This window comes from Platalea leucorodia, assembly GCF_965183815.1.
Source record: "Platalea leucorodia genome assembly, chromosome: W".
In the NCBI taxonomy this organism is placed as follows: domain Eukaryota; kingdom Metazoa; phylum Chordata; class Aves; order Pelecaniformes; family Threskiornithidae; genus Platalea; species Platalea leucorodia.
Window position 1 is genome coordinate 30269112 of NC_138859.1, and position 13048 is coordinate 30282159.

Consider the following 13048-nt stretch of genomic DNA (forward strand, 5'->3'; position numbering starts at 1 on the left):
AGAAGAGAAATCCCTTCGATAACGATAGTGAAGTTCTGGGACTATTAGTGAAGGAAAGCTGTCGGCTCTTCATCACTGGAAGTCTTCAAGAAATTATTAACATCTATCAGGAATGATGTGGATAGAATTGATCTTTTCTTGAGGAAGTAGACTTGATTCCTTGAGGATGGACTACTTGGTTTCTGAACATATCTTCCAGCTGTGTTTTCTGCATTAGAGATTACTCTCTGTACATTATTGATAACTGGTATAATTTTTAAGTTTAGCCTTCAAGCAAAATCCTTAACACTGCGAGACATAAAAAATCATGAGATTTGGCTAGTGATTGGTTTCAAAAGAAATTAGAAAGTAACTATCAATCAAATAAATAAAGACCAAAGTTCCTTGGGTTCATTTAAAGCCCTGAATTATTTGCTTTGTCTGGTATCCTATATTCCCATCAACTTCAAAAATATCCATACTAGAGGAATAGAACAGACTAAAATGTCCAAGAAGCCTTAATAAATTGGACAGTTATTTATCATTGGACTTTAAAGCAAAGGGAATATCCGTTTCTGAGCATTTGACAAAACCTAGATCAACCATAACCATCCAGGTATGGATGCTTTTGTTCTAGAGCCTTTGGATCTAGGTAAATCCCCAACTGACTGCAAAGGGGCCAACATGTTACAGGTTTAAAAAATTGCCTAGTCATTGAAGCCAAGTCATTGAAGACACTTTTGAAGGAAAAGCACAAGTTACAATGATAAAAAAAGGATAAAAGAGGACCTTTGTAGACAGAGACAGAAAGCTTAGCAGGAGTGCTGTAAGAGTGATAAAGTTTGAAAGATAATATTCCTCTTAGTGAGTAGGAATGGCCAGCAAATACAGAGAAGTAAAATTTGTTTAACAAAGGTTTCTGTTCACTACTTGGTAAAACAGACTGTCAGAAGTAACCCATGCTATCACTGACAATCCTCAACCACATAGACAGAGGAAGAGAGTATCTGCTAAGTTTCTCCCAGTCCCTCATCAGGGTGGAGTTCTTCCCCTAGGCTGTTCTTCTGGGCTTGTTCCATCTCAGTTTTGAGCTCCCTAGATGAGGGGGATTTCATAGTATTGTTTGTCCAACTATTTTTAATCCTAATGGAAATTACCCTTCTTACTCCAAATGAAAGGATTTTCTTCCACTTATTTCTCACCTTGCTCATAGTTATGAATACAGGTGGCTTCTTTTGCTTCAGTGGGGGTAGCATACAAAAAGTGCCTTATGGACTGAACAGTGTACTGTACTCTAGATGTACATACATCTGATCCTGATGTATGACTAAGGTTCCCAAGCAATATTGAAACATAATGCTAATTAGCATTAATAAAACATTCATAAAAATAAAAGTGAACAGTTTAGACATTAATTAAGTTTTCCCACTGTTTTGATTACATGGGATATCATAGAAAACAAGATACCATGATTAGTAAAAAAAGTAAAGAGAAAGAAGTCTGCTTCATTTTAGGTTTTTTCCATTTGATCTGGCTTGTTAATGGGCTTTGGGGAAAAGCTGTACTTTGGATGAGGGACACAAAGAATCTCACATCACTTTACTAGGCCCACCGGCTTCAACAGTCTTGTAACAATCAAAGAAGCCATTCATGGCAGCCATTAAAATCACCCTGTTATAAGCCTTTACATGGTTTATAATGTAAGTACGCTATTGTAGTCATGCAGCACAATCTTCTATAGAACATAGAATCAGCTCATGAAGCTTTGAGTTAATTCTTCATGGAATTAGAATGGATATTAAGCAAAGAAGAAGGAGAAGGAGAAAGAGGAGGAAGAGGGGGAGGAAAGAAAAAGAAGGAAACAATATATTTTCAAATTGCCAGCATTACAGAGTTTACCACTGCCACTATAATTTTATTTTTAATATTTTTTGGTTTTTTCTTTAAATTTGTTACTGTTCAAGTGGTAGCCACTGGATATTGTCAGTCCTGTGTTTGTTAAATGGAAGCATCATCTATTTCCATTTTTCCTGTGAACACTTAGAGACTCAGTTTTATTCTTCTTCCTAGTATTGTCTAAAATTGTTTATTATTTCCTATGGAGTTTGACAATAAATAAAAATTGTGGTGGGGACTGGAATAAAAATGGGGCTGCAAACATAGAGCAGTTTAGGAGCAATATGGATTGGTAATGTGAGGATTGGGAAACTTGGCAGAGAGAAATATCTGCTCTCCCCAGAGAGGTGAAAAGGGGAATGGCTGATATGTACATTTTCCCTGGGAAGAAGTAAAGGACAAGGGAGGAAAGCAGGAATGAGGGACCAGAGATTTGAAGCCATCTGAGTGGCAGGCAAAGAGCATCCCTGCTTGAGGGGGAAAATAGAAGAAAATGAGATGTGAGAGTGGAGAATAAGGGACACACAGAGACCCTGATGCAAGGGAGTAAGAAAAGAGTTCCATGTACTAAAAGAGAAAGAGGAGCTGGTGCAGTGCAATGGACTAAGCCAACAGGAGACACGCCAGATGCAATGCTGGCTCCAATGGCAGAAATATCCCAGTGGGCAAAAGTGAGTTGTATGAACCATGAAAAGAAAAAAATCCTAAACAAAGGAAAATCTGTGGAAATGCTCATTGGTTTGCACCATCACATGTTCCAAAAGTTTTTTAGAGCAGTCTGACAACCCAGCTAACCCATTTCAATGGGGGTGGGGTGTGTGTGCGCGCGCGCGCGCGCATGTGTGTGTGTAAAATAAGGTGCTAGCTCTTCATTACAGGAGTGCTAGTTTTCATAGCAAAATGTACTAAGCACAGAACTGCGGACAGCCAGTATTACAGATCTCCCCCAAACAGCTTGGGATATCCACCAGCCTAGAAGCTTTTTTAGATAACATTTCCATCTATTTCCTCCCACATTTTTTCAAATTCTGAACTAGATCTACCAGTCCAGCCAATATCACAGGGAGGTATTATTTAGGATTTAGGAGTATTATTCTTCTCCCACAGACTGCAGGGCTGGTTCTGCTTCATCTCTACAGAGCTAAGAAACTAATTTGCATGATATTGAAAAAGAAATCTTTTCTGATGGCTTTTCCCTTGAATACTTTATGTGTAGAGCTGTGTTCATTCCCTTCATGGGGGTGATTATTCGGGAAATCTGAGTGACTAACTGTGCCTAAGTATTTACATTTCAATATTTTATTAAATGATCATTTAGTATTATCCACTCAGCACAACAGGAGCCAACTATGAGACTCCCTTAAGACTAGGAAAGGCAAATCCACAGAAGGCTGAATTTCTTTCTTTAGGACAAAGTCTAACCATTAAAGTGCATAACCAGACATGGGCCAGTTATGTTACACCAACCTTGGAGTAAAAACAAAGCTAACCTTCCTGCTTCAGCACAGCTGAAGGATAATGCTGCTGGCTTTTGGGTCTGGCACAATTTTGAGCAATGCTGCTGCTAACCCAGAGAAAGGAGAAATAGCAGATAGGAATTTGGAACCATTTTTGTTTCACCATATTAATTTTTTGTTGACCTGTTAACATTGTGAGCAGCTCACTGCATTGCTGGTGTATTTTGGTGTGATCGTGGTTACAGACAGTCAAGAGGGACTATGTGTCTCAGTTTTTCAAACACTCTATGAGGCCAAACACATTTCCATTGCCTGCCTTCAGACATCTAATAGTTCAGCTCATGGATTTCCTTATATTTGAGGTATGTACAATGCCAAATATACTATGGGGCTAGCCTTTGGCTGCAATATGTATTTTAGAATCCCTAATACTCATTTTTCCTAATCTCATCCTGATCAACAGGAAGAACTGTGCCTGTCCTTAACAGAGCTGGACTGGTTTGGTGAGTTATTTTATGCTTTCAAAGAGCTGTGTGCATAGTGGATGTCATTACCAAGACTATATGCTTGATCATACAAAATAGGAAATAGTGACGAGAGCTAGACTGAAAACCTAGCCCTATTACTTCAAAGGAAAGAAGAAGAAAAGAAAAATAGTTACCTTCAGAGCAGCTTTTGTACCTGCACACACTAAGGTTAATCAAATCTTATGCTTCAGAGTATATGGTTGTGTGTCTGGAAGTACTTCCTCTTATTTGCCATTCTACTCTTAGCTGCAGAAAGAACAGAGTTCATGTTGGTTCTAGGATATTTTTATTTTTTCCATTATTCACTTGCAACAGAAGCTTCAAAAACTAGTTGTAGTACTGAGAAGTGCTCTATGCAGAACAGCTCTATTTCGACAGAGAGATTGGGAAGCCTGCAAGTTTTGATATGTATTAGAAAATAAAATTATTTTCTCCTTATTACTGTGAAGTGCCTGCCTTCTTATGAAGCTTTATAACTGAAAATTAATTATTCTTCTATGAACCCCTGAGGTAGAGAAGTTGTCTCCCTCCTTCAACCTATGGAATGTGAATATTAAGGTATCTTTGCATTGTGATTAACTCATGGAGAAACTAAACTGAGGCAAGTGTTGTGTGTTTTGGTTTGGTTTGGTTTTTAACCGTCATAGTTAAGTAAGAACAGCCAGAAGGAAGTCTGGGTTCTCAGGACTCCCAATCCTGGTCCTTCTTCCCTCCCTCCTTCCCTCTCTCTCTTGTTTCCATGTGAGACGCTCTTCTTTCTGTTAATCTTCAAAGTCCTGTGTTAATCTGCCTATTCCTCTTGGCATTCATTTATTTTCTTTTTAGTTATTTTGACTTGCAGATTCTGAGAGGCACTAACTCTGTCCATTCAGTATAGCTCTATCAGTCAACTTCATTAGTGTTCTGGCAATTTGCTCTTGGTGAAGACTTGGCCATGAGGCCTGTAAGGCATTTATAATTTCATGAAAAGTTTAATGTACAGGTAATTTGCAATGTAATAGGGATATAAGCACCTGTGTGCATGCCTGGCCTTACCGACTGTCACAGGGGTGAAGCATGTACCAAGCTGCCCATCATGTCAAACAACATATCATTCAGCACCATCGGCGAGGCACAACCTGTTGAGAGCACTTCTTCACTCTCCTTCTCATGTTGTCACCTGGGTCCGGTCTATTTCAGGTGATTCCGGTTTTGAAGAATTTTGGAAAGTGGATTTTTCACTAAAAAATAATATCGAACAGGAGACTGGGTTGTAACACAACCTTAAAAATAAAATGAGCAAAACTCTAACCTTAAATTGAGGGTATGGGGAAAGTGAGGTTTATGTGTCAGAGAGAATATTAGGCTGTGTGTATTTTGTAGCTGTAGATATCAAGCAATCTTGAACTGTACCATGGGCTAATTGTTCTGCCCTGATAGTCTTGGGAAGGGAAATGTATTCTGGCTTTCTGAAGACCACTGTGGGAAACAGAGGGAGAAGCTTTAGGCAAGATATTGTTTTCCTCACTCAGATAAACTTCCTTATTAAGCATCTTGAAGAAAGCAAGTTTTAGGTAATGCCTGACCCTTGTCATTTGTTTCCTATCTGCTTAATAAGAAACAGCAATCAAATGTCACTTTGCAAAGGCCAAATCCTACTGAATTTACAGGGAATTTTGGCAAAGGATTGCTGGATTTGTACTCTAAACTACTCACCTGAAAGTATCTAAAAGACCTGTAGCCTGAAGTTACTTGGCATAAAAATTACACAGGTCTGGTACCTGCTGGATGTGTTGCCATCATACACAAAAAAAATAACATTCATTAGCTGTATATTTCTTGATGAAGTACCTAGCCAAAAAAAACCAAACCAAAACAAAAAACCAATCCTGAAATTGTGAAGAAAAGTAGTCAATGAAAAGTAACTACTCAGACTGCAATACATCTGATCTTCTTGGGCTGACCTTACTGCTTTGATAAAAAATATATATGGATCATAGGGCTCTCTCTGGTCATAGATTGTCATGATTTTATAGGTTTACTCTTATACCTTGTGGAAGAGAAAGCAACTATTTCATCTAACTTGTACAAAGCAGCACAGAGAACCTTTTTAGTTCATTTTCCTTAGTAAAAATGTCAATCGTAATTCTCTCCATTATGAACTATAGGTTTATTTGGAATAAAGAATTGTCCTTAATTAATTTACATTTCCAGGTTTTAATATGCTTATATTTTTATTGCAGTGAAGAGAGCAGCAGTTCACTCTCAACTTATGTATCTGCTTGCAACACTTTCTCAGCTACCAGAAAGAAGATGAAATTTGGTGGAGCATAGGCATTTATTTTATGTTACACTGGATTTTCAGAATAGCTTTTTGTATTTATTTATAATGTTTATCAGCACTCTAATGCTAATTTAATGGCTTTGAAAAAATGTGTCATCAGGCTTGTAATGAATGATACATTGGAATATAGGGAATTGATAATATTTTGCCATTTCAATATGGTCTGAAATTCTAGTTTAGATCTACATTTAGGAATTATTTATATCCTCTTATGTCATATCAATTTAAATAATATTCCACTTATTGAGGCATAAAGAATAATGTTAATATTAAAATTTCTACTTAAAATTTGCTAATTGCACATGAAGGGGTTATACCTGCTGCATTCAGGGTTTTTTAAACTTAATTTTATTGTATTAGAAAATCTATGAAGTTAAATCTGCAGAAATTATTGCTTTTAAATGTTGTATAATAAGAATCTTGCTGCTGTTATGAGCACTAAAAAAATGTGCCTTCATCTCAAATAAGCTTGTTAAAGCTACAGTTCTGGAACTGCCAGGATTTAATACTAAATTTGGGCCCGATCCAGCTTAGCTTTACTCATGTGAGCAGCTCCATCTCCTCTGAAGAAATCTGTGCCTGAGCAGGGGTTACTGCAGATATCTCTGCACAGTTATTGATCTGGGGAAAGGCTGGAAATGGGGAAGAGAAAGGGGTGAATGTACAATCTCCACCCGTTTAGGCATTGGCCCCCAAAAGTATTATGTCTCCGAGATGCCCATTTAGAGGTGATCTTGGTCAGGGATGGAATAACAAACTGAAGTCTTTGCCAAGGTATTGAAGGAGGCTGAAGGCATATTTTGTCCCCTCTCCACACACCTGGATCAAGCAGACAATATCGCAGGCTTGCAAGAGGGGCGAGGACTTGGCAGCTCCACAGAGGCGAGAGGAGACTCCTCTGCCCTCTGGCCACTCTCACCTCCTGCTCTGTGCTGCTAAGAGCCAAACTCGGGAAAGCACATTGTCAATAATGGTTTGCTTGATTCCCTTAGGGGAAGTCACCAGAAGCAGTTTGCTCCCCTGAGAAAGAAAAATATTAAAGCAAATATAAGCCTATTGACTACTGAAGTCGTGTGGAAAACATTCATTGACTTCAACCTCAGCAGGAAATGGCCCAATATTATAGAATCATAGAATCATAGAATGTCCTGAGTTGGAAGGGACCCACAAGGATCATCGAGTCCAATTACTGTAAAACTTATGGACTTAAGTGAGTGATACTTTGCTGCTTGTAATGCCAAACAACAAATCAAATTATCTTGCTTCGTGCTCTAACTACAGATACTGAGCCTGATTCTCTTCCCACTTTCATATAGTGACATAAATCTGGAGAAAAGCTCTTGATGACAGCAGGATTACATCATCAGAAAACTGATGAGAGAGTAGAATCAGTCCCATTTTTTTGTGACTAATATTTGAAAAATACAGAAGCTGAAGTATTTCAGATTCACAGTGAACAGGTCCACCTTCTGCCAATGAGTGCTTTTAATTTTTAGCCCTAGATGAATCGGAACAAGTTTAATACTTCATTTCAGATAAGCATCAAAAAGTTAGGATTCTTATCCTAATTTGAAGCTCCTGAGTTTGAGCCATTTGGCTGGGAATCAATCTACCACATTAGATCAGTTTTGTGTCCTAATTGGTGCCATGAAAAGAAACAATAATCAATTAAGTTGTCAATTAACAAACAAGTCCTCAGTTTCCAGAGAGGTTTTCTTAAAACATGAAGTGGGAACTTTTATATAATTTCCAAACAATATGTACATTTTTGTGTATACATGTGTATGTGCATGCACACACACACATATAATTTAAGGTTCTCCTTAATGTTATTGCAATTATTTCCCTCCAATCTTCAGTACTCCATTGGAAGGAACACTACTGAGCTCCAACAATGACACTGATAGCTGAGAGGCATTTGTTTCGCACTGGTTAATTAAGCATGTGAAGGCCACATAAAGGATTGGTTCTGTCAGCACACACTCACCATCAACAGCCTATCCCTTGCAGGGTTAAGAAGAAGACGTTAAACAATCACCTGTCCCAAACACCAAATGACAGTTTCAAGGTAGTAAATGAAGCCTGAGTTTATTGAGGGATAAACTTCAATTTTAGCTTTGCAACCAAAGGAAGAAAACAGTTGCAGAAAATCACCTTCTAAAAGCTTGGAGAGGTCTAAACAGAATTTTGCATTGTCCCTTTTTATGTGTTTGCCAGAGATGCTCCTTGGGAGAAATTTTCATTTCGATGAATGTTCAGGCTATGCCAATCTTCAGCTCACAGCTGACACCCCTTGCAAGCCCTGCCTGCCCTCCTCTAGGGATGATTTACCCCTCCAGTACAAATTACACATGCACACTAGATGGGGTGAATTGAGTGCTCTAACTAGAAACAGAGGGAGGATGATCTTGTGTTTAATGCGAAGATCAGGGACTCAAGAGACTTTCATTCTATTCCTGGCTCTGCCCCAGACCTTGTATAACTTTGGGTGACTTGTTTAATTGTTCTGCCTTGGTTCTTCTCATCTATAAAATGGGAATCGTAATATTGTACTATGTTGTTAGGGTGTTACAAAACTAAATGACTGCTTGTAAGATGTACTGCAATCTATAGCTGAAAGAGAATGCAGACAGGCCATTTGTTACTGCTAATAATCATTTGAGGCAGGAACTTTAACTTTATGTTTTCTAAAATATATATATATACACACAGGCTTATGAGTTTATTTTTAGGGGTGCTTTGGGGTAATTTCTCTCTAAGAATCTGAAAATAACACAGAAAGTAAAGCTGTGAGAATATCTATGTGTATAAGTGCATGGGTGTGCATATAAATATACACAAAGAAATACTAATGGATTAACTTTAAAAATGTAGGTGGGGTAGTAAGGAGGGGAGAATTGCTTTGTGCTACTCAAAGTTATTTTTCTCTTCAAACATCATTACCAAAAAAAACAACAAAACAAGGAAGAAAAGACTTTATCTTTTGGAATATTTTGTTTTTGATTGATTGTCGTGGTTTAACCCCAGCCAGCAACTAAGCACCACACAGCCGCTCGCTCACTCCCCCCACACCAGTGGGATAGGGGAGAGAATTGGAAGGCTGAAAGTCAGAAAACTCATGAGTTGAGATAAGAACAGTTTAATAATTGAAGTAAAATGAAATAGAATAGTAGTAGTAGTAGTAGTAATAATAATAATAATAATAATAATAATAATAATATACAAAGCAAATGATACACTATACAACTGCTCACCACCTGCTGACTAATGCCCAGCACGTCCCCAAGCAGCCATCGCTGCCCCCCTGGGCCAACTCCCCCCAGTTTATATACTGAGCATGATGTCATACAGTATGGAATATCCCTTTGGCCAGTCTGGGTCAGCTGTCCTGGCTGTGCCCCCTCCCAGCTTCTTGTACACCGGGCTGAGCATGGGAAGCTGAAAAGTCCTTGACTAGTGTAAACTCTACTCAGCAAGAACCAAAACATCAGTGTGTTATCAACATTATTCTCATCCTAAATCCAAAACACAGCCCTATACCAGCTACTAGAAAGAAAAATCAACGCTATCCCAGCTGAAACCAGGACAATATCCACCCCTTATTCCATACCATATACATCATGCCCAGGTCTTACACTTTCCAATACATTCCAATTAATCACCACCACTTTTCCAGTCTTTTGAGATAGGTATAGATATACACACACACATAGATATAATTTCCTTAGTCTATAGGCTATCCCTCTAAAACATTCATTGAGTTCATTTAGTTCATGACTTTGGGCTTCATCTGTCATAACAGTCTTTCAGGGCAGGAGAGATGGTGTGTGGTGTTGGATTGTTGCCCGCTGAAGTCAGTTTTGGTTCCATCACCTCTGCACTTTGCTTGGTTTCCTCAAAGTTCATTCTTCATTAATTTGGGTGATTCTGACTGTATACTGTTGATATGGCACATAGTGATCATTGAAGTGATGACATCCAGTATTATATAGCAATTAACATCATACAACTCAGTTCATTGGCTATTTTCACCCAAAATCAAATCCCCTTGAGGTACACATCGAACTTCCCCATCCTCCCACATCACCCACCAAGTGCAACCAGGTCCTTGAGCAAAAGCAATCCCACGAATGGGTTTACCTCTGCTTGAGGCAGGAGTAACCCAGACTGTCTTCCCTGTCATATTTTTTAGGTGCACTACAGGGACTTTATCCCCCTCTACAGTACGTAAAAGTCTTGATTGGGCAGGGCCAGCTCGACTGGCAGATCCCCTAGTGTTGACTAACCAGGTGGCTTTTGCTAAATGTGTATCCCAATGTTTGAATGTCCCACCACCCATGGCTCTCAGTGTAGTCTTTAACAGTCCATTGTATCGTTCGATTTTCCCAGAGGCTGGTGCATGATAGGGGATGTGATATACCCACTCAATGCCATGCTCTTTGGCCCAGGTGTCTATGAGGTTGTTTTGGAAATGAGTCCCGTTGTCTGACTCAATTCTTTCTGGGGTGCCATGTCGCCATAGGACTTGCTTTTCAAGGCCCAGGATAGTGTTCTGGGTGGTGGCATGGGGCACGGGATATATTTCCAGCCATCCGGTGGTTGCTTCCACCATTGTAAGCACATGGCGCTTGCCTTGGCGGGTTTGTGGGAGTGTGATATAATCAATCTGCCAGGCCTCCCCATATTGATATTTCAGCCATCGTCCTCCATACCAGAGAGGCTTGAACCGCTTGGCTTGCTTGATTGCAGCGCATGTTTCGCATTCATGGATAACCTGTGCAATAGTGTCCATGGTCAAGTCCACCCCTCGATCACGAGCCCATCTATATGTTGCATCTCTTCCTTGGTGGCCTGAGGCGTCATGAGCCCACCAGGCTAGGAATAATTCACCCTTATGTTGCCAGTCCAGGTCCACCTGAGCCACTTCAGTCTTAGCAGCCTGATCCACCTGCTGATTGTTTTGATGTTCTTCAGTGGCCCGACTCTTGGGTACGTGAGCATCTACGTGACATACTTTTACAGCCAGGTTCTCTATCCGGGCAGCAATATCTTGCCACAATGCAGCAGCCCAGATGGGTTTACCTCTGCGCTGCCAGTTGCTCTGCTTCCATTGCTGCAACCACCCCCACAGGGCATTTGCCACCATCCATGAATCAGTACAGAGATAGAGCATTGGCCACTTTTCTCATTCAGCAATATCTAAAGCCAGCTGGATGGCTTTCACCTCTGCAAACTGACTCGATTCACCTTCTCCTTCAGCAGTTTCTGCCACTTGTCATACAGGACTCCACACAGCAGCTTTCCACCTCTGATGCTTCCCCACAAGACGACAGGACCCATCAGTGAACAGGGCATATTGCTTCTCATTTTCTGGTAGTTTATTATACAGTGGGGCCTCTTCAGCACGCGTCACCTCCTCCTCCGGCGATATTCCGAAATCTTTGCCTTCTGGCCAGTCCACGATCACTTCCAAGATTCCTGGGCAACTGGGGTTTCCTATTCGAGCCCATTGTGTGATGAGTGCAACCCACTTACTCCACGTAGCATCAGTTGCATGATGTGTACAGGGGACCCTCCCTTTGAACATCCAGCCCAGCACTGGCAGTCGGGGTGCCAGGAGGAGCTGTGCTTCAGTAACAACCACTTCTGAAGCAGCTCGAACCCCTTCATATGCTGCCAATATCTCTTTTTCAGTTGGAGTATAGCGGGCCTCAGATCCTCTGTATCCCCGACTCCAGAACCCCAGGGGTCGACCTCGAGTCTCCCCTGGTGCTTTCTGCCAGAGGCTCCAGGTAGGGCTATTCTCCCTGGCTGCAGTGTAGAGAATATTTTTTACATCTTGTCCTGCCTGGACTGGCCCAAGGGTAACTGCATGAACTATCTCCTGCTTAATTTGTTCAAAGGCTTGTCGTTGCTCAGGGCCCCATTTGAAATCGTTCTTCTTCCTGGTCACCTGATAGAGAGGGCATACGATCAGACTGTAATTTGGAATATGCCTTCTCCAAAAACCCACAACGCCCAAGAAAGCTTGTGCTTCCCTTTTGCTGGTTGGTGGGGACATGGCTGTTATTTTGTTGATTACATCCATTGGGATCTGACGACGCCCATCTTGCCATGTTATTCCTAAAAACTGGATCTCCTGTGCAGGTCCCTTGACCTTACTTTGTTTTATGGCAAAGCTGGCCTCCAGAAGGATTTGGACTATTTTCTTCCCTTTCTCAAAAACTTCTGCTGCTGTGTTGCCCCACACAATGATGTCATCAATGTATTGCAGGTGTTCCAGAGCCCCACCCTGTTCCGATGTAGTCTGGATCAGTCCATGGCAAATGGTGGGGCTGTGTTTCCACCCCTGGGGCAGTCGATTCCAGGTGTACTGGACTCCCCTTCAAGTGAAAGCAAACTGTGGCCTGCACTCTGCTGCCAAAGGGATTGAGAAAAACGCATTAGCGATGTCAATGGTGGCATACCACTTGGCTGCCTTTGACTCCAATTCATATTGAAGTTCTAACATGTCCGGCACGGCAGCGCTCATTGGTGGCGTGACTTCGTTCAGGCCCCGATAGTCTACTGTTAGTCTCCACTCTCCATTAGACTTTCGCACTGGCCATATGGGACTGTTAAAAGGTGAGCGAGTCTTGCTGATCACTCCTTCTCTCTCGCTCTCCAGTCGACGAATCACCTTATGGATGGGAATCAGGGCGTCTCTGTTGGTGCGATATTGCCGCCGGTGCACTGTTGTGGTAGCAATTGGTACCTGTTGTTCTTTGACCCTCAGCAACCCCACAATAGAAGGGTCCTCCGAAAGACCGGGCAGGGTAGACAGCTGTTTAATTTCCTCTGTCTCCAAGGCAGCTATGCCAAAAGCC